General features: G+C 38.3%; 1 protein-coding gene across 6 annotated transcripts in view; it reads left to right on the forward strand.

Annotated features, from left to right (window-relative positions):
• PKIB (cAMP-dependent protein kinase inhibitor beta) overlaps positions 1 to 21658 on the forward strand; it is a 116199-nt gene that overhangs the window by 5558 nt on the left and 88983 nt on the right. For 4 of the 6 annotated variants that reach the window (XM_077162792.1, XM_077162788.1, XM_077162791.1 and 1 more), the window contains exon 1: positions 12217 to 12350. The exons of 1 other annotated variant lie outside the window; for it this stretch is intronic. The gene's annotated coding sequence lies outside the window, so the exon portion shown is untranslated. Of the gene's footprint in view, positions 1 to 12216; positions 12351 to 18209; positions 18459 to 21658 lie in introns of those variants that run through there. One more of the 6 variants, XM_077162789.1, reaches the window with a different exon arrangement.

The raw sequence follows: 21658 nt of genomic DNA on the forward strand, positions 1-21658 counted from the left end.
TGAAATAGAATCAGAAGTGTTAGCTTGATTATATGTGAAAGATGGAAAAGAAAGTTAAGGAGGCAGAGGGATTTGAATACAGAGTCAAATTAATTTCTTTTAATTAATTTTTATTTAATATTTCAAGGAGATCCTTGATCTTCTCTTGAGACACCATAAAGGAGCCATCAGTGTGGGAGAGGCTTAGGGTAGAGAAAAGATGGAAGATAATTCATGGATAAGAGCCGATTAAGGCAAAGATAGAGACCATAAACATATGCTACATTTTTCAGTCTGTAATAGAAGCTTTAAATTTTTGGAAGTGACAGTAACTGTTTTTTTCTCTCTATAGGAATGACTGTACATGTTAAGAGAAAAGAAACTGCCATTTAAGGGGAACCAACTTTATGCCAGGCCCCAAGCTAGATGCTTTCAAATATTTCATTTATTCTCCAACCCAAGAAGCTGATGTTGTAGCTCTCCTTTTAGATGAATAGGCGTCGAGAGTAACTACCCAAAGTCATTTGTAGAAAGTGGCCAAGTTGAGATTGGAAGCCAGGTGTCTGAACCCACAGTCTACCATTTTAATATGAATTGAATAAAACACACAGTTGGGCGGGCAATGGTGGTTCAGTGGCAGAATTCTCACCTGCCATGCTGGAGACCCGGGTTTGATTCCTGGTGTCTCCCCATGTAAAAAAAAAAAAAATGAATAAAATGCACAGTTAATTCGCTCATGTTGGACATTCTTAACAGTCTCTGCTGAGCCTGGCACAGACCCAGCCCTCTTCCTCAGTGTCAATTACAAGGATGGTTCTAAAGAAAACAATGTGATGACTTGGGCGGTGCATCTACTGGATCCTGATGTGGTCAGAGTCCCATGGCACTGAAGTAACCAGGTCATTTTGGGCTTTCTGTCTCTCAGTGCCATATGCACTTGACAGTATAGAAGAGGGACCAGGGTATGACAGCGGGAGAGCAGATTTTAGTTGTTTGCCTCATGGAAGGATGGGGAAGGGAGAAGTACTTTCTTGACTGGGTAAGACCTGGCTCAGTGGCCAAGGATCCTTGTGGACTTTTGCCAAAGAATAGTAAGCTCCAAGTGTAAAACCAGCATAGCTTGTTCCAAGTCTGAGAAGTCTATATTTTAGGTTCTAGGTTTGAATGCTTTGAAAGGAAAGAGAGGTTTTTCAGTTTTAATTTTAAAACTGGAGGAAACAAAGGATTTTTTTACTCATAGGTTATTTTCTATCAACTTTCTTTTTTAAGTGTTTTAATTTATCCTGATTTGTTGAAATCTTCGTATTATCTGTGAATAATTATCTGCCTGAATAGTCAGTTGATTTTATTTAGCTCCTTGCTTTGTAGGTTTTGTCTCAATGTGATCCATCAGAAGTAGGATTCAATCTAAGGACAGAAGTTTAGGTTATTTTTAAGGACATCTCAAGTTATTTTACACAAGGATTACCAAAGGTTTATTTGTTAGCTTTTTCTTCTTATTTTTTTCATCACTGAACTGTCACATTAGCAAGGAATATTTAAATATTTTTCATTTCAGTTCTAATGCTCAGTCATTATCATTTTGATTTTGAATTAGTCCAGTTTTTGTACACTTGCAAGATATATTTTTACTTAGTGTTGTACAATTCAGTTTAATAGCAAATAAAAAAAGAAATAACATTTTTCTTTACTATGTAAAATAACCTGTGAAATAGTCTTTGGCAGGATGAAATTTCAGATCTTAAGGATATGGAACAGAGTATTTTTAAGTTTGCTGAAAGTCTGCTGTTCTAGTTTGCTAGCTGCTGGAATGCGATATACCAGAAATGGGATGGCTTTTAAAGAGGGGAATTTAATGAGTTGCAAGTTAATGGTTTTTAGGCTGTGGAAAATGTCCCAATTAAAACAAGTCTATAGAAATGTCTGATCTAAGACATCCAGACAAAGACACCTTGGTTCAAGAAGGCCGATGAAGTTCAGAGTTTCTCTATCACGTGAGAAGGCGCATGTCAAACACGGTCAGGGCTTCTCTCTCAGCTGGAGGGGCACATGGCGAACATGACGTCATCTGCTAGCTTTCTCTCCTGGCTTCCTGTTTCATGAAGCTTCCTGGGAGGTATTTTCCTTCTTCATCTCCAAAGGTCGCTGTCTTGTGGACTCTCTGCTTCTCATGGCAATGTCATTTTCTGCTCTCTCAGAATCTCCCCTTTTCTCCAAAATCTTTCCTCTTTTATAGAATTCCACTAAACTAATCAAGACCCACCTGGAATGGGTGAAGACACAGCTCCATATAATCCAGTTTAGCAACCACTATTGATTGAGTCACATCTCCAGGGACATGATCTAATTAGTTTCAAACATGCAGTACTGAATAAGGATTAGAAGAAACTGTTGCCTTTATAAAATAAGATTAGGATTAAAACATGGTTTTTCTAGGGTGCATACATCCTTTCAAACTGGCACAGCTGCCTTCTAATTTCACTGCACGCTGTGGTAACCATTGATTTAACATAGAAATGGGAAAACAAAATAAAAGAAAAACATATGTAAACCAATGGAATGCATTGCTAACATTAAGCATAGCAGTGTTAAATGTGGACTCCAGTTTCTTTTCTAAGCACAGTAGATGCTTGGTATTATAAATTCTTCACCAAGGATCAGAGATGTGAAGATACAGTAAAGTGTTATTTTTTTTCTTTTAATTTAATTTCTTTGTCAAGTTTTGTCTCAATCCCCACCATTGATTGCATTAAATGAATTGTTCCACTTATTATTTTCTGAGCTAGAAAAGTTTACCACCTAAAATTACACCAACTTTTAAACTTTAAAATTTTGAAATATATTTTTGAGATCATTTACATTAAAGAAATCAGAAATTTAAGAATAGTATTAAGAAGAAAATAAGGACAATCTGTCTTTCCAATAACTGGAGTAATCACTAAAACATTATTCTTTGCATATGTATAGAGTTTTTTTAAAACAACAGTGATAACATACCATGAAATCATGACATATACCCAACTTCCCACTTAATAAGTCATCTTCATGAATCTTTCCTAGACAGTAAATCATCATTTTAATGGCTGCAAAGTGTTCTACTAAAATATTTAACTAATCTTCTATTGTTGAATATACAGTAGGTTCCCCAATTTTGCTTTATAAGCAATGTCATAGTGGATAACTTTGCTCATAAATATTTATACGCTCAATCTACTTATTTGTTGATTCCTTTAAATCAATTTCTAAGCATAGAATTGCTGGATCAGAGGACATCCACTCTTTCAGGACTTTTGATGTATTTTGCAGAATTTCTTCCCAGAAAGCTGGGAGCAGTCTCAAAATAGCAATTGAAAAAATTCTAATTTTGCCACATTTTCACTAACATACTAATGACATTTGAACATTTTACACTTTAGGAATTAATTGGTTTAAAAAGATAGATCATGTTGGATATCTTTGGCCTGTAAGGCTGAATATTTTCAGTATATTTATTGACTATTTTAGATTTAGTTTTATGAATTGCTTCTTTATATTCTTTGACTATTTTGCAATTCCTTTTTTGTTTGCAAAAGTTTTTATTCATGAAGAGATTAACTCCTTCTATACCTGTTATGCTGCTTTTTTTCTGTTTTTACCAGCTTCTTGTTTATTAACTATTTGTGGTACATTGCTCTGTAAAATATTTAAATTCTAGTGGATGTCAAAAGCCATCAGATTTTCCCCACATAGTTTCTGACTTTAAATTTGAGAAGGCCACTCTAAATATTCCTTTACATTTTCATAAGAAAATCTTTTAGTGTCTTCTTGTTTCTATTTAAATGTTTAATCCACCTAAAGTTATTTAAGTAGGGAATAAGACAGGGATTGTTTTTTTTTAGTGCTAGTCCATTGTTTCGTAACCAATTCTATACTGATTTGCCTTTTTGGGGGGGGGGGGTGCATGGTCCGAGAATCGAACCCAGATCTCTCTCATGGAAGGCGAGGATTCTATATTGATTTGAAATCGCACCCAGGCCTCCTCATCTCTGTACCTTCCTTGACCCTAACCTGCGTACCCACCATCATGAAGTCTCCCAGACTTTCCATGTGCGTGCTTTGCTGGCCACCAGCTCTACACTTAACCTCCATCCTCATCTGTCACTCACCACCAGAACCCCAAAATGTAAAAGGATTCCGTGTTCCAAATTACAGCTGCCAGTTCTTCCTAAATTCCCAGTTTACCAGTTTTAGAACATCCAGTTTTGTTAGTCCTGCAAAACAGCTAATTTTATAATGCTTCAAAGCTCTGCTGCTGGCCCTCACCGTCCCATTAGGTGCCTGACCATTTATTTCTCTCTTTGCCTTGTAAGTTTATTATGACCTGTGCTGCCTCATCCCTGACCCAGTGCCTCCTTTTACTTCTTCCTTCAAAACCATCCATTCCATCACGCCCTGTGCAGCTCTAGTTCAATCATAGCAAAGTTCCTTATATCCTTAACTTCCAATCGCCCACTCCCAGCACTGAATTGTGGCTCTCTCTTGGGAGCCCACCTTCCCCTCGAGTCCTTTGGTTTGTAGGCTGTTTGCTCTTCCACCGCCCATCAGTCTCAGGACAGGGAGATGGGCCACATGCTCTTCTCGATCCCAGCTCTAAACCATTTCCACCCTCTTTCCGCTCCTTTGAGCTGCAAGCTGTAGCATCCACTACCATTGCTGGGTCTTGTCACCTACCTCCCTACCACCTGAACAACCTAACCTCTCTTCCCCTGAACATTCTGGCAAATGGTCCAGTCATCTCCTACCCTTTTCGTGCCCTTATTCTGGATGACTTCATATCTCCATCCAGCACCAGGACCTCACATTCCTTGACCACTACAACTCCAGTGACCTCTTTTATTCCTTCTCACCCAGCCACTTCTGTAGCCACACCCTGGACTGGATATCACATGAAACTGTTCCTTTCATAACAACTCAAATTCCTGAACTTTCTGGCCTTGGCCTGTCCATATCTTTTTACACCTAGTTAAGGAATTACTTCTACACTTATCCTTTGGCCTCACTGGGATGTCTGGACTTTTGACCCATCTACTCTCCTTTGCCATGCTTTCTGTGCTTGACATGTAAGATGTCTCTCTGGATTCCAGTGCCCATTAGCTGAAGTCAGCAGAGAACCTAAGAACTCTATGCTTCTGGCTAATCCCCTACCACTGCCTCCTCTGCACCTCAGGAACATTGAGCCCAACTGCCACCGCTTGCTTTGAGTCCCTGAGGACCTATTATGTCCTCTCTTCTCACTTGCACATACCACTGTAAGAAGCCCTGTATTCCTAGGTAGGATGTTCAACCGTCCTGGATTGCCTGGGTCTGAGGGCCTTCCCAGGATGCTCTGTGGGATGCTAAGCCTTTGACTTCTTAAAGACTCTATACTTCTGAAGTTTTTTATTTTTAATTTTCTTTTTATATGCCACCTGTTTTTATCTTTAGTTTCAAGCTATAAGCTGTTATTTCATGTAAAAGTATTTGCTGGATCTTACTGTTCCCTCTCTCTTTCACCCTTTAATCCGTCGTGGGCTGAGAAACTCAGATAACTAAGTACATGTCAGGGCTTTTATAGTTGCCTGTGATAGAAAATTCATGTCAGCTGGCTTATGGAGAAAGGGAAATGTATCACTTTTAAGTAACTGAAACACCCAGTGTTTAGTCATTGCTTGATCTAGAGCACAGATCATTTTATAAGGACCCGATTTCTTTCTACATCTGACTCGACTCCCCTTCAAATTGGTTTCTTTCAGGCTCTGCTTGGTGTCAGCATGGCTAGCAACTACTTCAACCTCATTTCCCAAGTTTAAATTCAAAGGGGAAAAAAGTGGCTCAACTCAGTAGCTTTTCCCAAATCCTAGGATAGACCAATTTGCCTTAAAGGCCCATTCTTTTTCTTATCTTCAAAATATTTTTTTTAATTAAAGAATTTGTAAGTTTGCAGAAAAATCATGCAGTAAATATCTAGTTCCCATATACCTGCCTCCATTATTAACATTTTGCATTAGTGTGCTGTCTTTGTTACAAGTTATGAAAGAATATTACAATAATTGCGCTATCAGTATGGTAGATAGTTTCCATTAGGGTTCATTGTTTGTGTTGTATAGCTCTATGGTGCTTTTTTCTTCTTAAATATTATTCTAGTAACATGTATACCACCTAGAATTTCCCGTTTAACTGCATTCAGATATATGATTCAGTGGTGTTTACCTTCCCAACGCCAGGCTCCCACCAGTACCATCTAGTACCAAAACTTTCCACAGGTGCATTCTTGGAGCAATCACTGTGGTTGGGAAAATGTAATGAGCTGCAGGGCAGGCTGGAGTCATGCACCCCTCAGGACTGGCCACTCAGCCAGGGGCACCTGGAGCTCCGCAGTGCCAGGTCTGGGTCATCTTCGGAGCTGGAGGCAGCTGAGCTGCCCTGGGTGAGCTGGGGGTGGGGGTGGGGCCTCAAAGTTATTTCCTCTTCTCCAAACTGGTGGCAAACAGGTTAAAAACAAACAAAAAGCATAAACAGGCTCTGATTAAACCTGTAGGATTGTCTTATGAGTAAAAAATGGGAATATTATTAGTATGTTGGGTTTTATATGATTTATTTTTGCTGAATAGCAGTATCTTTAATACTCCTATTTTTTACTGTATTTTTGATAGTTGAAGTTGCAAAATAAATGCACTTTGCATAAATAAATTTTGTTTATATAATCCTCTCTAGCATCAATATTAGATCTTTTACAAACTCTGCCTCTTCAAATAATGTAAGTGTATATATATATATATAAATTTTTTTTTTTGCATGGGCAGGCACTGGGAATTGAACCCAGGTCTCCGGCATGGCAGGTGAGAACTCTGCCACTGAGTCACCATGGTCAGCTCTCAAATAATATTTTGAAGAAAGAAAATAAATAAGAAAGAAGTTTTCTTTTTTACATAATTATTTTCACAGTTATCATTAAAGAACAGATATTGACAGATGAATTGGGAGATAATAGTGGGATAATCACTAGAAATACTAGAAATAAAAAAGACTTTTTTTTTAGGACCAATGCAATGTTTAATTAGTCATGTGACTTGAAGTCTTTCATCACTTGAAATTTTAGTTCATCATCGACATGACTGCACCAATATGAGTCATAGGACTTCAGTTCTTCATGAGGACATTGAAAGAAGAACCTTCATTATTCTAAACAGAGTCTGTAATTCCATATCTTAATGCTACATGTGCCTGTTCTTTCTCAGGTTCATGTCTAAGGGTAGTTAATAGATGCCTTTTGTTTCAATTTGAAATGAACTCTGAAACTTAGTACATGCATCACCGAGTTAACTAGTTTAACTCAATTCAAGAAAACAAGCTATCTGTTTTTTTAAAAAAGAAAAAACACCTTCTTGGTTGCAAGATACATGTCCTTAGTGATGTAGCACATGCTGGAATGAGTGGGACTCTATCCTTTCTACATGAGCATGTAATTCCACTTTTGGGGGAGGTGAGGAAAGATAACACACAATTGTCCTGCCAGGCAAATGGTGTTAGGTGCCACAGGAGAACTAAACTGTACTGTAGGGTTTCAAAGAAGAGAAAGATGAAAACTGAAACTAATCAGAGAGGCTTTAGAGAGAATGGAGTCAGCAGGTTCATCCTGGAAGAGACTTATGGAATTTCAGCAAGTGGGCAGAACATTCCTTATAACTTATCACTTTTATGCTGAAAGGACAGCATGAACAAACTAAAGATACAGATGGAATTAAGGCAGAGGTGTGTAGAAGTTTGGGAACTGGGAGGAGATATTGTAGGCAGATAGGATAGGGCTGTAGCGGTGAGGCTTAAATACCAAGATGAGGAATTTGGATTTAAATTTGTAGCTAATGGACATCCTTGAAAGTTTTTGAGTAAGGAGCCATATAATCAGTGCAGGACTTTATGGCAAAAAAAAATTGACGGGCTGTTTATATAGGTGAATAAATCCAAGAGTCATATACATGTTTCTAAAGAAACAAGACACAGAAAATGGTTAGTAACAGCATCTATTAAAAAATACTAGAAGATTTTGGCTTACAGCTGATTCAGTACGAGTTGGTAATGTTAAGTTGTTCAGCAAAGCTAGTATAATTTTAAGCTTTATTAATAGTAGAAGATTATCAGTGGTAGAATGCTCACCTGGCATGCAGGAGTCACGGGTTTATTCCTGGTCCATGCACCCAAATAAATTAATTAAAATAGTAGGTTATCCAGAACAAGGAAGCTGAAGGTTCAGCTCTGTTCTGGGCAAGTCACATTATTCTGGATGTTCTACTCCTACAAACCTCTCTCTTCCTCTCTCTCTCTCTGCCGCTCTCTCTGTCTCTATCTATCTATCTATCTATCTATCTATCTATCTATCTATATATATATCATCTATCTATCTCTACCTATCTATCATAAATGCATGCACCCATCCATGCCATCCATCTGTCCATCCACAATAATCAGGATGGTGAGTTATTGCAGAAGTGATGGCAGGAATAGTCATAAAATGGAGATATTTAGCTAGGAGAGGTGAACACTTAGTGAAGAAGGCATGGAAATATAGTATTGCATGACATACCCAAAAAATAAAAAAGTAAAAAAGGGGAAGAAACAAGCACAGGCATTGGAATTGGATTTAAATCTCAGCTCTGCTACTTATTAACATTATCATTTGGGCAAGTCACTTAACTTTTTGTAGTATCAGTGTTTTTTAGGGGGGAGGTAAGTAACATAAAGATGATACTATTTACTTGCAATTTTTTTGTGATGATTTAATGATTACCAAGTGCCCAGCACATTTCCTGGCATCCAGTATGTCTCTATTATTTATGGCCATTATTTTTATTTGAACAACTATCTTACAAATGTTGGTGTTTAGACTGATCCTGGGAAGTATCTCCAGAAGATTTAAGACTGATATTAAAGAGAAAGACTTTAATCTCAAAAATAAAAAGATATTAGAGGTTTAAACTGAAACAAAAAGTGATGGCTTGCCTGAGTGGGGGTGTGCTCTGAGCCGGGTGGGGAGAGTTGGTAGGCTAGAGCCAAGGTTGTCTGCATCTTAGACGTGAGAGCTTGTTTCTCAGCACAGTCCAGGAGGGATGTCCCAAGAGAAGACTTCCCACTTTTCTCTGTGAAACAACCACCAGAAATCTGGAGGCATCACAAAGAGTTCCATAAGCGCAAGGTTTCTCTGAAATTACATATTCACCTTAAAAGTTTATATAAATTTTGCCTCTACTTTATAATGTATCAATTTTTTTTATCATCTAAATAATGTTTTAAGATATATACCATGAAGAAAAAATTGCCTAGCTATACAAAATGTATCATGTGACTTGTGAGTATCTTCTAGGTATCGTCAAGTATTCCCAAAGGTAATAAATTTCCCAGTTGAAGAAGCACAAGCTTAGCAGTATGTGGAACTCATGAATTTCTAATATTTTAAGAATTCTCTCTCAGTTTTTTAACACAAAATAGGCTAACAATTAAGATTTCTATTATTAGAATTTGTGTTGCTTGGTTTAACTTAAGCAATCATGTTACTGCTAATATCAAAATATTTGGCAGTAACCACACAGATGAAATTAAGAAATTATAGAAAAAGTGTCATTAGAAGGAAAGCTAGGGAATAAAAAAAGTATAACACAGAAAAACCTATAGTGGAGGTGACTGTGGCTAACTGTACAAGTAGAATAAAGTTCTTACATGCGCTGGGACAATTGTACATCACTATTATGAGGTGTTAATGGTAGGATGGTATCTGGAAAAATACAATTAACATAAACTAAGGACTATGGTTGGCAGTGACATTTAATATTCTCACATCAGTGTTAACAAAGCCACTGTATCAAAGCCAAGTGTCATAATAGGAGATATATGGAGTATGGAATTTTTTTTTCAGAGCATGAGAATGTTCTCATATTCATTGTGGCAGTGAATGCATAACTGTGTGATTATACCGAGAGTCGTTGATAGTACACTTTTGATGGAGTGTATGTGTGTGAATGAAGCTGCTTATTAAAAAAAAACTACTTTTTAGAAAAGGAAGTAATAAAGAAAGCATAAAAGCATTGATATATTGGAAAATGGGTAAGCAGCATCACATTCCTGCACGTGGCTGCTGCATTTGGGGGCTTTTGTGTGCTGTTTCTTATGTTCTTATTTTTTCAATTCATGCTTTAAGAGAGGCATATATTGAGCTACTTTGTGAGTTATTTAGGAGGCTTTAAAATTAAAAATTACTTTTTCTTTCTATTTCTTTAGCCCTAAAGTGATTTTGTTGTTGTTATGGTTTTATAGTCTCTTCCTTACTTTAGTTACACCAAAGATTCCCCTCTAAATTCCCCTCTAAATTTAAGAAGTACTTATCTGAAAAGCACATTATCACCCCTGAAACTAGATCTGGATCAGCTTTTGGTGATTTGATTATTTGGGCATCAGCTGCCTTGAGTTTCATGTTCTTAAGATTACAATAGAAGGGGCACAGGCGATCTGATTATTTTAGTCATATTCTTGGATCCATTGCATCACTGCAGGAATATTTGCTTATTTGCCCTCTAATGAATCATTACAGTGCAGCAGGAAAACCAATCCAGAAGTCAGGAGACAGATAATTCATTTTATTTTTTGTCAATCACTTTATTACCCATCCCTGATATAAAAGGTCAGTGGCCTTATGGTAGATTGGAAAGCTTAAAAATGGAAAGATGACCAATCCTTGGTTCTAGGAGCACTGTTTTCTAATCATTAGTGAATTATTATATAAACACCTCCTAAATGCAAAGGAATATGCCTGACACCGAGGAAGCCAGACTGAAAAAAACAAGGTCCAAGCCCTTGAAAAGCACTTAATTTGGGGCAATAAACTAGCTGAAAAACATTGTGGCTAAAGCCACACAGCAGTTGTATGAAAAAAGTGTATAGAAACTCAGAGGTGGTTAATGAAGAATTCCAAGACCAGGGACGGTTTCTCCGAGAGCTGACTTTCTTGCTAGATCTTGAAGGAGACAATAGTTTGCCAGGCAATGGGAAAAGAGACTTAAAGTAGGCAACGTGTTTAGGGAACTATATTCAATATAGTGGGGTGAAGATTATGGGCAGCCCAGGAGATGTGGCTGTGAAGTAAGGCAGGGAATGGATTCTGAAGTGCCTTGCAGCTGTGCTGTTATGGCTTGGACTTGATTGAGGGTTTTGAATTAGGGACGTTCGGGGACCCTATTAGACCATGGTACGCTGGCTGCAAGCTCTTGTTTCTGGGAGCACATGCCTCTTTCTCCACAACGTAGAGGCAGAGGTAGTTACAGTAAATAGGCAAGGTTGGACTCGTATTTCCATTTGTGGTTAAGACCCTGGCTTGAAAGACGGGGTGGTTGCTGGTGTCTTAAGAAGTAGGTAAGATGTGGGTGGAAACATGTGGCTTCTTAACTTAGATTTTGTTGAGTTTGAGTAAAGGATATGGAACTCATGAGCCATTGAGACTTGAAGATGTAAACGTGGGTTTACCTCTAGGTAAAAATTGAAGGCCTTTTCCTTGAAATTTTTTAATGAGTTGTGTTTTAATTTTTTAATGAGTTATATTTTAATTTTTGAATGAGTTATGTTTTAGAACATTTTCGGAACAGGCTCTCCATAAAGGTAATGCTCTTAAGTTATGTTTTCCTCCAATTTTTTGACTGTTAGTGGAAAATATCTAAATAGTAAATTTCTTTGAAATTCTGAAAGTTGCATTTTGCTTGTCATTTAAAAAGGAAATGGATCCTTTACGTGTGGGTTCCTTTTTTTTTTTTTTTTTAACTACTTAGACTTTTATTTCTACAGATTTCGGCACTGATAGGGTTTTCATATTTTATTTTTTATTTAACCACTTAAGCTTTACTTTCGCTACAGGTCTCGGCTCTGATGCTTTAGCTTTGCACTCAGCGCCTGGAAAGAGCCAAAGATAGAGTTCAGCTGTAAGGATATATTCAAGGGCGCCCCATTCAGCGCAGGAGCTGGTTGGTGCTCCTCTGATTTTTATTTAGATGGTCGGAGCGTTCCGGGAAACGCGGGTCTGGATGATGTAACTAGTCACTGAGGCCCCCGCCTCCGGCTGACCTGACGCTCCGGGGAGGCGGCGAGCTGGCCGCGCTGGGAGCTGCGAGGCAGACGGCGCGGTCGCCTGCTGTCCTGGCCCAGCCGTCACAAGGGGCTGTTGCTGGGCAACCGGGAGCGGGGTGGGGGTTGGGGGGGAGGGGCGCCGTGGGGGCAAGGGGACCCCATCCAGGCGCCCAGCAGTGGTGGGTCCGTCCACAGGGGTGAACAGCGGAGTCTGGCAGAGGGCCAAGTCTCCCTCAGAGACACTGTTAGCAGTAAGTATTTGACCTTATAATCAAACGAGGTGACTTATGTCCTTATGCAAGTAATTATGGAATTATTGATGTACATTTAATTAAACATGGACTTGGGCAAGGTAGGTGGCTGTGGCAGCGAGAGTTCCCATTTCAAATACTTTGATCTTTATTTCTTTCTCTTTCAAGACTGAGTTGCAAGGTGAGTTTTCTGGGTGGAAAGATGATAAATTTTTCTTTATGCTGCATAGAATATGCAGCGGTTTTTTCTTTTTTTTTTTGTAGCTTTCTCTATTTACATTATTTAGCCAAAGCAAATATTTACATTTGAGCAAAACCAACAAGCTAACCTGCTCTTGCTCTAGCTAAGTGGGTCTGGATGGCTGAGCGTTTGCCTCATTATCAGTGAAAGAACTTGGCACTGGTATTTGAGATACTGCTTTGACTTTTCTTTCTGAATAGAAGGATCAGAAAATAACAATTCACAAGGACCACGTCTAATTTTACTTTAATATTTAATACAGGACTTAAATGACTTCAGAGGAGTTGATAAAACGTTGACACTAACCAATTCTCATCAGAAGGCTGAGTTCTGCTTTTAGGACTTAAATTGCCCGTACTGATCGATTGGGTCTCTTCCAGATCCAGGCGTGTTTTAAAGACCAGGGCATATTTCTTTTGCTATCTTGTAATGATACCCAGTGTGAAGGACAGGAAGGTGCAGCCATCAGATTTGAGAAATAATTAACATTGGCCAGTGAGGAAGAAGTGATTTAAGCCTTCCTTATCTTTCTCCCACTACATTTTCACCCAGTTCTGGCCTTGAGTTGTAACTGCCTACGGATCCAAAGAGTTCAGGTGGCAGGGTTTTGTTTGCATCCAAAGCAGAGCTCTCTGTGTTGGTCTGCACTCTCTTCGGGACCTATACTCTCTTAAAAAAGAACACTTAAAAACTTAAAAATTCTTCCTAAGCCTTGCACACAAATGTTTGTTTTATACCACACACTCACACACACACACAACTAATGTGCGAAGTCCGTTCGATCAGAGTGCTAACAATGTATTATATCAATATTAATAGAACAATTAAGACTTTTTAAGATACCTTATTTAAAAATACTAAACTTTTCAAAGTGATCTTTTTACTGTTGTTATCATATATTATCATTGGCAAAAGGATTCTATTTATATTTGTTATATGACTATTTTTAAAAGTGAAACTTATTAAGCACAGAATGTGCCAGACGTTGTTCTACATGACTTAACTTCAGTATGGCATTGAAATGCCCCAACAACCCTGTGCAACAACTACTATTATTATGGACCTTTCACATGTGGGAGTCTAGGCTGGCCCAGAAATGTTAAGGTACTTGGCCCAGTGCACACAGTAAGGATTTATAATCAGAAAGTCTGTCTTCAGAGTCATTGCTTTTGATCATTACAATATACTGTAAGTCCCATATTATTTTATGAGGCCCACTCAGTTGGCATTCACAACAAACTGGTTTTTAAGTTATGGTGATGTAATGAGAGTGCAGATTGCAAAATCCTCTAGTTAACTAGGTTTTCTTATTGTATTCTTTGTGCCTGTAACCCTCAGCAGGAAGCCTTATCAATCAAGCTCTTTATATCCATCCAAATTCTACGAACATGAAAAATAAATTCAGCAGTCATGTGGCACTCCCAGGTTGCTTGTCTTTGGTGAGAGGTGTGGAAGTATATTATATCATAAGTGTGTGAACTACTTTTGAACCAGTTCTTCAACAAATCAGTTTGATTAATATATATCATAGAGCCATGACATAACAAAATAATAAGCATTAAGGAACCATCATTTAATCACAACAGCAAAAGCATATAGAGGAATAGTTGCATATAAAAGCCACAGTGGCCCAAGAATATTGTGAGGTATCATAGTGAGCGCTGGGTCAATTACAGGGGTTAGAGTCAGACAGAGCTGAGTTTGAATCCTGACTCTGTGACATTTTAGCTGTATCTCACCAGCTTTTAAACTTTGAAAAATATCCGCTGTGTGGTGGATTAATTATGATGATTACATGGAGGAAAATGAAAATGTTCTGTTAAGCAAACACTGAACAGTTGTTGAGTAAATGTTAAAATCCCTTTATCTCCTCTCCCTTCCAAAAGCAACAAGACAAACGTTAAAAAGAGGATTATTCTGGGAACCCAAAGGGTCAAGGAAGTTTCAGAGTGGGATCATGAGTTAAAGTTTGTTAACATTCTTAAAACTCTGATCTACTTTGCTAAGTTGTTATATAAGAACAGTTGTATGATGCAAGTGTTACATGTTTAATTGGGAAACCTGATGTTATTTTGCCCATCGCAGATGTTTTTGGTATTGACTTGAATCTAAGAAGACAATTAGTCTAGTTGTTCAGCTATTTTTATTCAGTGATTTCTGAAACACGAAAACATCAGATTCTTTGACATTTTCATCATTTAATTCATTCTTGAGCTATAAAAGCTCTAGTATTTGCATTAGAATTTCAGATAAACTACAGGTATGACTTTAGATACAATTCAGACTAACTTAAAAACCAGTTTAACAGTACCCTCCCAGAAGTAGGGTCTGTGTCCCCTCCATGGTGTTTACCAGACGGAAGACAATTAGTGATATTTGATGAATGAAAGAATGGAGGAGAAAGGTTGTTCACAATTTTATTTTCATAAAATAGCTATGAAAGCTTTTGAAAATGAACAGTTGCCAGGGATTTTTAAGTAGGTTGTTTAAAAACTGTCATAGTTATAGAAATCAAAAAGAAAATAGGAGAGAACAGTTTAAGGGTCAACCAGGGGAAACTTAAGAAAAAGTGAATAAAGAAAATTGTACTAATTTTGCTCTGACCACTTATAAATGACTATTCTGGGGTTTTCCATATTTTTTTGGAACTAGATGGAGCAAATGCATAAAACACATCTGCGAATCTTAACTACATTAAAGATTTGATATATTTCTTGCTCATACAAGTAAAGATGTATGAATTTTTCAGTTAATAAGCACTTATTAAGACCCTACAGTTTATTGTGCTAAACAGTAGCGTCGGAAGACTAGCATTGCCCTTCAAGATGATCATAGGCTCTGGGGAAGACTGTCACACTTATCCGTGGCACTGAGTAGACCATAAGTGCATCAGAGAGTTGTGAACAAGGTGATTTGAGGACAGGAATTATGATTAATACCAAACTGGACAGATTCTAAAAGCTTCACAGAAAAGTCAGTACATGAATTGAGCCTTCAAGGATGACCTACAGCCTGCTAGCAAGAGCAAAGGAGACATGCATTCTAGGAGATGAAACAGGCTATTTTTATGTGGCCTATTTGTGCTGATCTTTTGGCATTTTTTACTTGCCCCATGTGGTCCAAACCAGCATTTCTCATCACATCTTATACGAGGTCTCATGGATAAAGAGGCACTCAATAAATATTGGTTGATTGAATGTATTAATGAATGAATGAGCAAACTTACAAATCCTTCTTAATATAGGAAAATTACATTCAAGTTAAAAGAAAAAAGATTTGCTCTGTGTATACATATAATGGAATACTCTGGCTACAGAAAGGAATGAAGTCATGAGGCATGCAGTGAGGTGAAGGAAACCTTAGGGATATATTATGTGGTACAAAATAAGCCAGAAACAAAAGAAGAAATATTGTATGGTCTATTTTAGAAAATAATTATAAGAAAATTGGGGTCTAGATTGTAAGCTCTTATAGCAGTCACATTTAGTCTGGAGCTGTAGATGTTATTTCTAGATCTTGAGAAGCTGTGCTATATATGTGTAACCTGGTATCTCCCTGGAACTCTGGCTACCTGCATGACACCTAAGACTCAGAGTAGGAGTTCTGCAGTCTGAAAGTCAGCATTGCTACATGCAACCACTGTTGCAGGAGCCAAAAAAAGAAACCAAGCTTCAATTAGAGCTAAGAACAGAGGCAATTGGGTAGGGACTAAGGCAGAATAAGAGTACAGGGGTAAGGATGACATTGTCGGTGTTTTGGAATTTCGCCTACTGTATGAGACCAAAGGAATAGAGGTTTAGGTAGTCCAAAACCTAAATTTTCTGTAGCACATGATCTAATTCAACCTGTTTAGACAGATCATTCAAACAACCCAAACGTGGGGCCCAGAATGGAAATGAGGGCTTGTAATTCTGTATAGCTTAATGTAATGCACAGATACATCCCAGAGTATGTTGAGAAGATAATTAAAAAGTATTAAGAAGTTCCTTGAGGGATGAGAGGAAACATAGGGAACTATTAAATTTTACCACCAGGAAAGGCCCTGACACTGTCTCAAATATTTGGGATTCCCGAGTCAATAGGCCACATCCTTGATCTTGAGCCTTGCCCTTGTGAGGCCTATTTCTGTAGCAGAGAAGCTAAGTCTATCTACAGTTAATGCCTAAGGATTACTTCCAGAAAACCTCTTGTTCTTCAGATGTGGCTTCTCTCTCTCTTAACCCAACTCTGCAAGTAAAGTCATTATCTGCCTCCCTATATGGGACATGACATCCAGGGCCAAAAATATCCCTCACAACATGGGACATGACTCCCAGGAATGAGCCTGGCCCTGGCACTGTGGGAAGACATTGCCTTCTTGACCAAAAGGGGGATAAGAAATGTAACAAAATAAGGTATCAGTGGCTGAGAAAATTCAAATAGAGTCGAGAGGCTGTTCTGGAGACTACACTTATGCAAGCTTCAGCTAGATATTGCCATTAACCAGCGTTTGCCAACCCCCAACCAGAACCATAGCTGTCAACCCTAAAGGACACTTAGCATGTTATCTGAGATTCTACACTTAGATTACTTTCCAGAAACCTACAGCATCCATATGGGTTCCTAGACCAGATAAGTTCTGAAAGCCGGAGGGCTCAGCCTCTCCGAGAACGTCAACTAGTTCCATCCTCCTATCCCATATTATCGACACCCCTCTCCAACATGAAAAAGTGAGAGGTAGCCGAAATACCCCTAAAGATGGGTAGAAGTGTCAGAGAAGAAGAAGGAGTTAGAACAGAGAAAGATAGGATTTAGCAAGTGAGTTTGACTGCTGAATCATTATGTTGATATTTCTTTCAGTCTCTGTTGTCTTGGAGTAGCTAGAAGGAAAAATGTAAAATTGTAGAGCTGTAACCCATACCAAACTCTGAAATCTGTTCTATCAGCACTTGTTACAAAGTGCTTGGAAATTTGTTGCTTTTTTGTATATATGTTATATTTCACAATAAAAATGTTGAAACAACAAAAAGCAGAACATTTACTTCATTGAGCGTTGTTTTTCTTTATCCAATGTACTTAAGCAATTCAAAGGAAAACTTAAACTTTGCAAATTTTTAATTCTTTTCAACAAATTAAAAAATATGTAATTGTGGCATTTATTCCTAGCCCTATGCTTTTCTCTTTCTATTTTTGATATCTCAATTGGCTACTATAAATGCATGCGTTCAAATATATTCCTTTATAGAGTTCACATTCAATTAAATTCTTCTTGTGTTATTCCTTTTCTGGCTGCTGATTTTAAATAAGAAATCTTGATGTATATTTGACTCTTTCACCCCTTCACCCAAATCCACAATCAAGTCTTGGTATTTATTCTTTTGATATCTTTCTTCCTTGTCAGCCTTGAGTCACCAACTACAACACGTGGCTTATTGTCCCAAGTGAACTGCATTCATTTTCTCAGTCTTGCAGTTTCACACACCCTAAAACACTGTCGCAATGATGGTCACTCGCTGGTCAAGAAACGACAGCTTCTTTTTATAGTTATATAATTAGTATATAAATTTTATATTGTATAATATATATAATATAATGTTTATAAAATGTTTTTATTACAAAACAACATGTTTCTATTTTAGGAAATAAGAAAACGAAAACGAAGTAATAAATCATAATAAAATAAAGAAAATAAATAATAAGTAAAATCATGAGAGGATTTGGGAAGACGGCAGAATAGGAAGCTCCAGGAATCAATCCCTCTACCAAAACAGCTGTTGAACTGGCAATTCAACACTGAATCAACACTTTGAATCTCTGGAATCTAGGGAACTCGGAGCTGTATCCACGGAAAAGCAAGAGAAAGCAGTGATAAATTATGATAATCGCTGGTGAGAGTCACCCTCCATGCTGTGGCTACCATCCCCCTCCCCCCCCAAACTCTTGGTGCATGGGGGGGGGATGGGGTGTGGGGGGTGGGGGTGGGGGGACAGCAGTGGGGACTGCATCTCAATCTCCTGGCACAGCTTACTGGTGCCGTGGTGGGAAATAAAGACCTCGTCCTCCAAATTCCAGGGGTGCTTGGTCTGGTCACTGATCACTATTTTTGATCAGATACTTCAGAGGCTGGAGGCTGACTCTCAGGATGGTCATTGTTCACTTCCCCTCAGCAAAGGTGGCAGAGGAACTCAGGGACTTTTCTCAAAACCACAGAAAACAGTTCATGGGCTGCATTAACTGGGCAAATGCTGACTCAAAAAAATGCAGTTTCAAAAGCCATAGAAGAAGCTCCTTGTGCCCTGCTGGCCCTTCCCCCACCCCATCCACAGTGTGAGGTGGAGCCAGCTTGAGCCCACTGTCCATCTCTGGCCTGGTTCCAGATGGAGGACAGTGGCCCCTGTGCACATACTGGGGTATATGTAAATCTCAGTGTGAGTCTTTTGGGTGGAAGCCTGAGAAACTTGACCAAGGAATGTGTCTTGGGGTCAACCTTCCAGAGTTTATCTTGAGAACAGACAAGCTGCTTGCAGACAGCTGGGACAGTGTGAGTAAGAATGAAGTTGAAGCAGCCTGCAGTAAGTCACTCAAGAGAGCACCAAGGAGGGGGTGAAAGTCTATTGCAAAGGGAGTAGTGGGGCATTCACTTGAACTCCTATAAACTGTAAACAGGAAATTCCTAAGGCCTCTAGCAAACACAAACCCAGAAAAAGCAGCAGCCTTTGCAGTACCAGTTTGGCTCAGAGAAGACAGAGAAGACCCTGCACTTTGCATTTGCCTCTGGCTGGTTTTCTTGATAGGAGGGCTCAGCTCCAAAGAAGACAACCAGCTATAGCAGAGCCAATTCAAAGGCATGAAAGGTACTCTTTGGTTTATTTTGTTCATTTTGATCAGTTCCTGGCATTCAAGAAAATCAGTGCCGTATCAATAATTGAATACAAACTTAAGGAACAGACAACTCAGGGACTAGATCCCAGAATTAATATTATAAAAAATTAAAATATATGCATTTTACAATAAATGATTATAAGACAAAGAGACAGGAAATGAAGGCTCATCCAGAGGAGCAATCCAGAAACCAACAAAGGGCACCAGATGTTGGAGCCTTCAGAGATGTAAAAAAAAAAGATCCCCATGCCCAAAGAAGTAAGGGAAAAATGATGAGAAAGAATTGAAGGATATGGGGGGAAAAATGAATGAACAATATATGAATCTCTGAGATTCACAGTGGTAATCACATAGAATTATTGGAGTTGAAGAACACAATAAATGAAAAATTCCCTGGATGGTTTCCACAAAAAATTGGAGGTGGCAGAAGAAAGAATCACTGATCTTGAAGAAAAGATAACTGAAATGATTCAGGCTGAAGGGAGGAAAGAAAAAAACAGAATGAAGAGAGGCTAAGAGACCTGTGAGGCATTGCTTCAGTTTGCTAGGTTGCTGAAAGCAGAAACCATAAAATGGGCTGGTTTTAACCATGGGAATTTATTAGCTTACAAGCTTAAAATTTTGAGACCATGAGAATACCCAAATCAAGGCATCGTCAAGGCGATGCTTCCTTTCCAAAGACTGGCTGCCAACAATCTCCTTGGGTCCCCTGCCACATAGCAAGCACATGGTGACATCTACTTGTCTCTTCCTTCTCTTTCAGGTTTTGTTGCTTTCAGCTTTTTGTTCCCGTGGTTTTCTTTCTCTTTGTCTGAATTTCATTTTCTTATAAAGGACTCCAATAAGAGGATTAAGACCCATCCTGAATGAGGTGGGCTACACCTTAACAGAAGTAGCCTCATCAAAAAATCCTACTTACAACATGTCCACACCCACTAGAGCGGATTTATTTTAAGAACATGCTTTCTTTGGTACATACAGCTTTAAAGCATCGCAGATACCATCAGGCATACCAATAGACACAGTATGGGAGTTCCAGGCAGAGAAGAGAGAAAGGGGAAGGAGGTTTATCCAAATATTTATTATCCAAATAAATAATGGCACAAACCTTTCCAAATTTAATGAAAGACATGAATATTCACATTCAAGAAGTCCCACAAACTCTAAACATGATAAACTCAAAGAAAACATGCCCAGACACCCAGTAATCAAATTTTTCAATGTCAAGGACAAAAAGGGTTCTGGAAGCTGTGAGATAAAACCAGTGAGTTATGTAGAAGGGAATCCTAATAAGATTAAGTTCTGATTTTCTCATCAGAAACTGTGGTAGGAAGAAAGCAGTGGCACAAAATATTTAAAGTGCTGAAAGAAAACAATTGCCAACCAAGAATTTAACGCCTGGTGAGACTTTCTTTCAAAAATGAGGGATTAAAACATTCCCAGATAAAGAAAAAGTAAGGAGTTCATTACCACTTGACCTACCCTTCAAACAGTACTAAAAGGAATTCTTCGGACTGAAAGGAAAGGACACTAGATAGTGGATCAAAATGTCAAAAAGAAATTAAGACCTCTGGTAAAGGTAACCAGATGGTTAATTATAAACATCAGTACTATTGTATTGCAATTTCTGGTATTTAACTCCACTTCTTACTTCTTACAAGTGCTAAATGCAAATGCATACTAAGTAATGAAAAATCTAGGATTTTGGACATACAATACACAGAGATGTAATTTGTAACAAGTTCAAAAATAGCTCCCCAGCTATTTTTGACATGCTGGACACGTAATCAAATACAGAGTTCATAAATCATGGGTTCGCCAACTGATTTTGACAAGGGTGCTAAATCCACTTGATTGGGAGAGCACAGTCTCTTCTAAAATAAAACCTTTGTGGAGCTGAAGTTATAGTGCTAATTATATATGAAGTAATATTGGGGTTGATACCTTCTATTTTTTTCTTGAGAGCAAAAGCAAAGAAAGTCATCCTATTATACACACTCCAAAGTCTTCAACTAAAAGCCTGCTGTGTGGCCATACAGAACTTTTATTTCCATAAAAATTGCCCTAGAGACAGAGTTTCTGGTAAGACAGTGTCCAGCAATAGTTGGAGTTATTAGCTGAGCTTCAAGGAGATTGCTTTAATATTTGTGCATCAAATTATAGGTGGGTTGTTTTCATTAAAGCAAGCTGAGCTTATGAAGATTTG

The sequence above is a fragment of the Tamandua tetradactyla genome, chromosome 5 (genome assembly GCF_023851605.1).
Source record: "Tamandua tetradactyla isolate mTamTet1 chromosome 5, mTamTet1.pri, whole genome shotgun sequence".
Classification (NCBI taxonomy): Eukaryota; Metazoa; Chordata; class Mammalia; order Pilosa; family Myrmecophagidae; genus Tamandua; species Tamandua tetradactyla.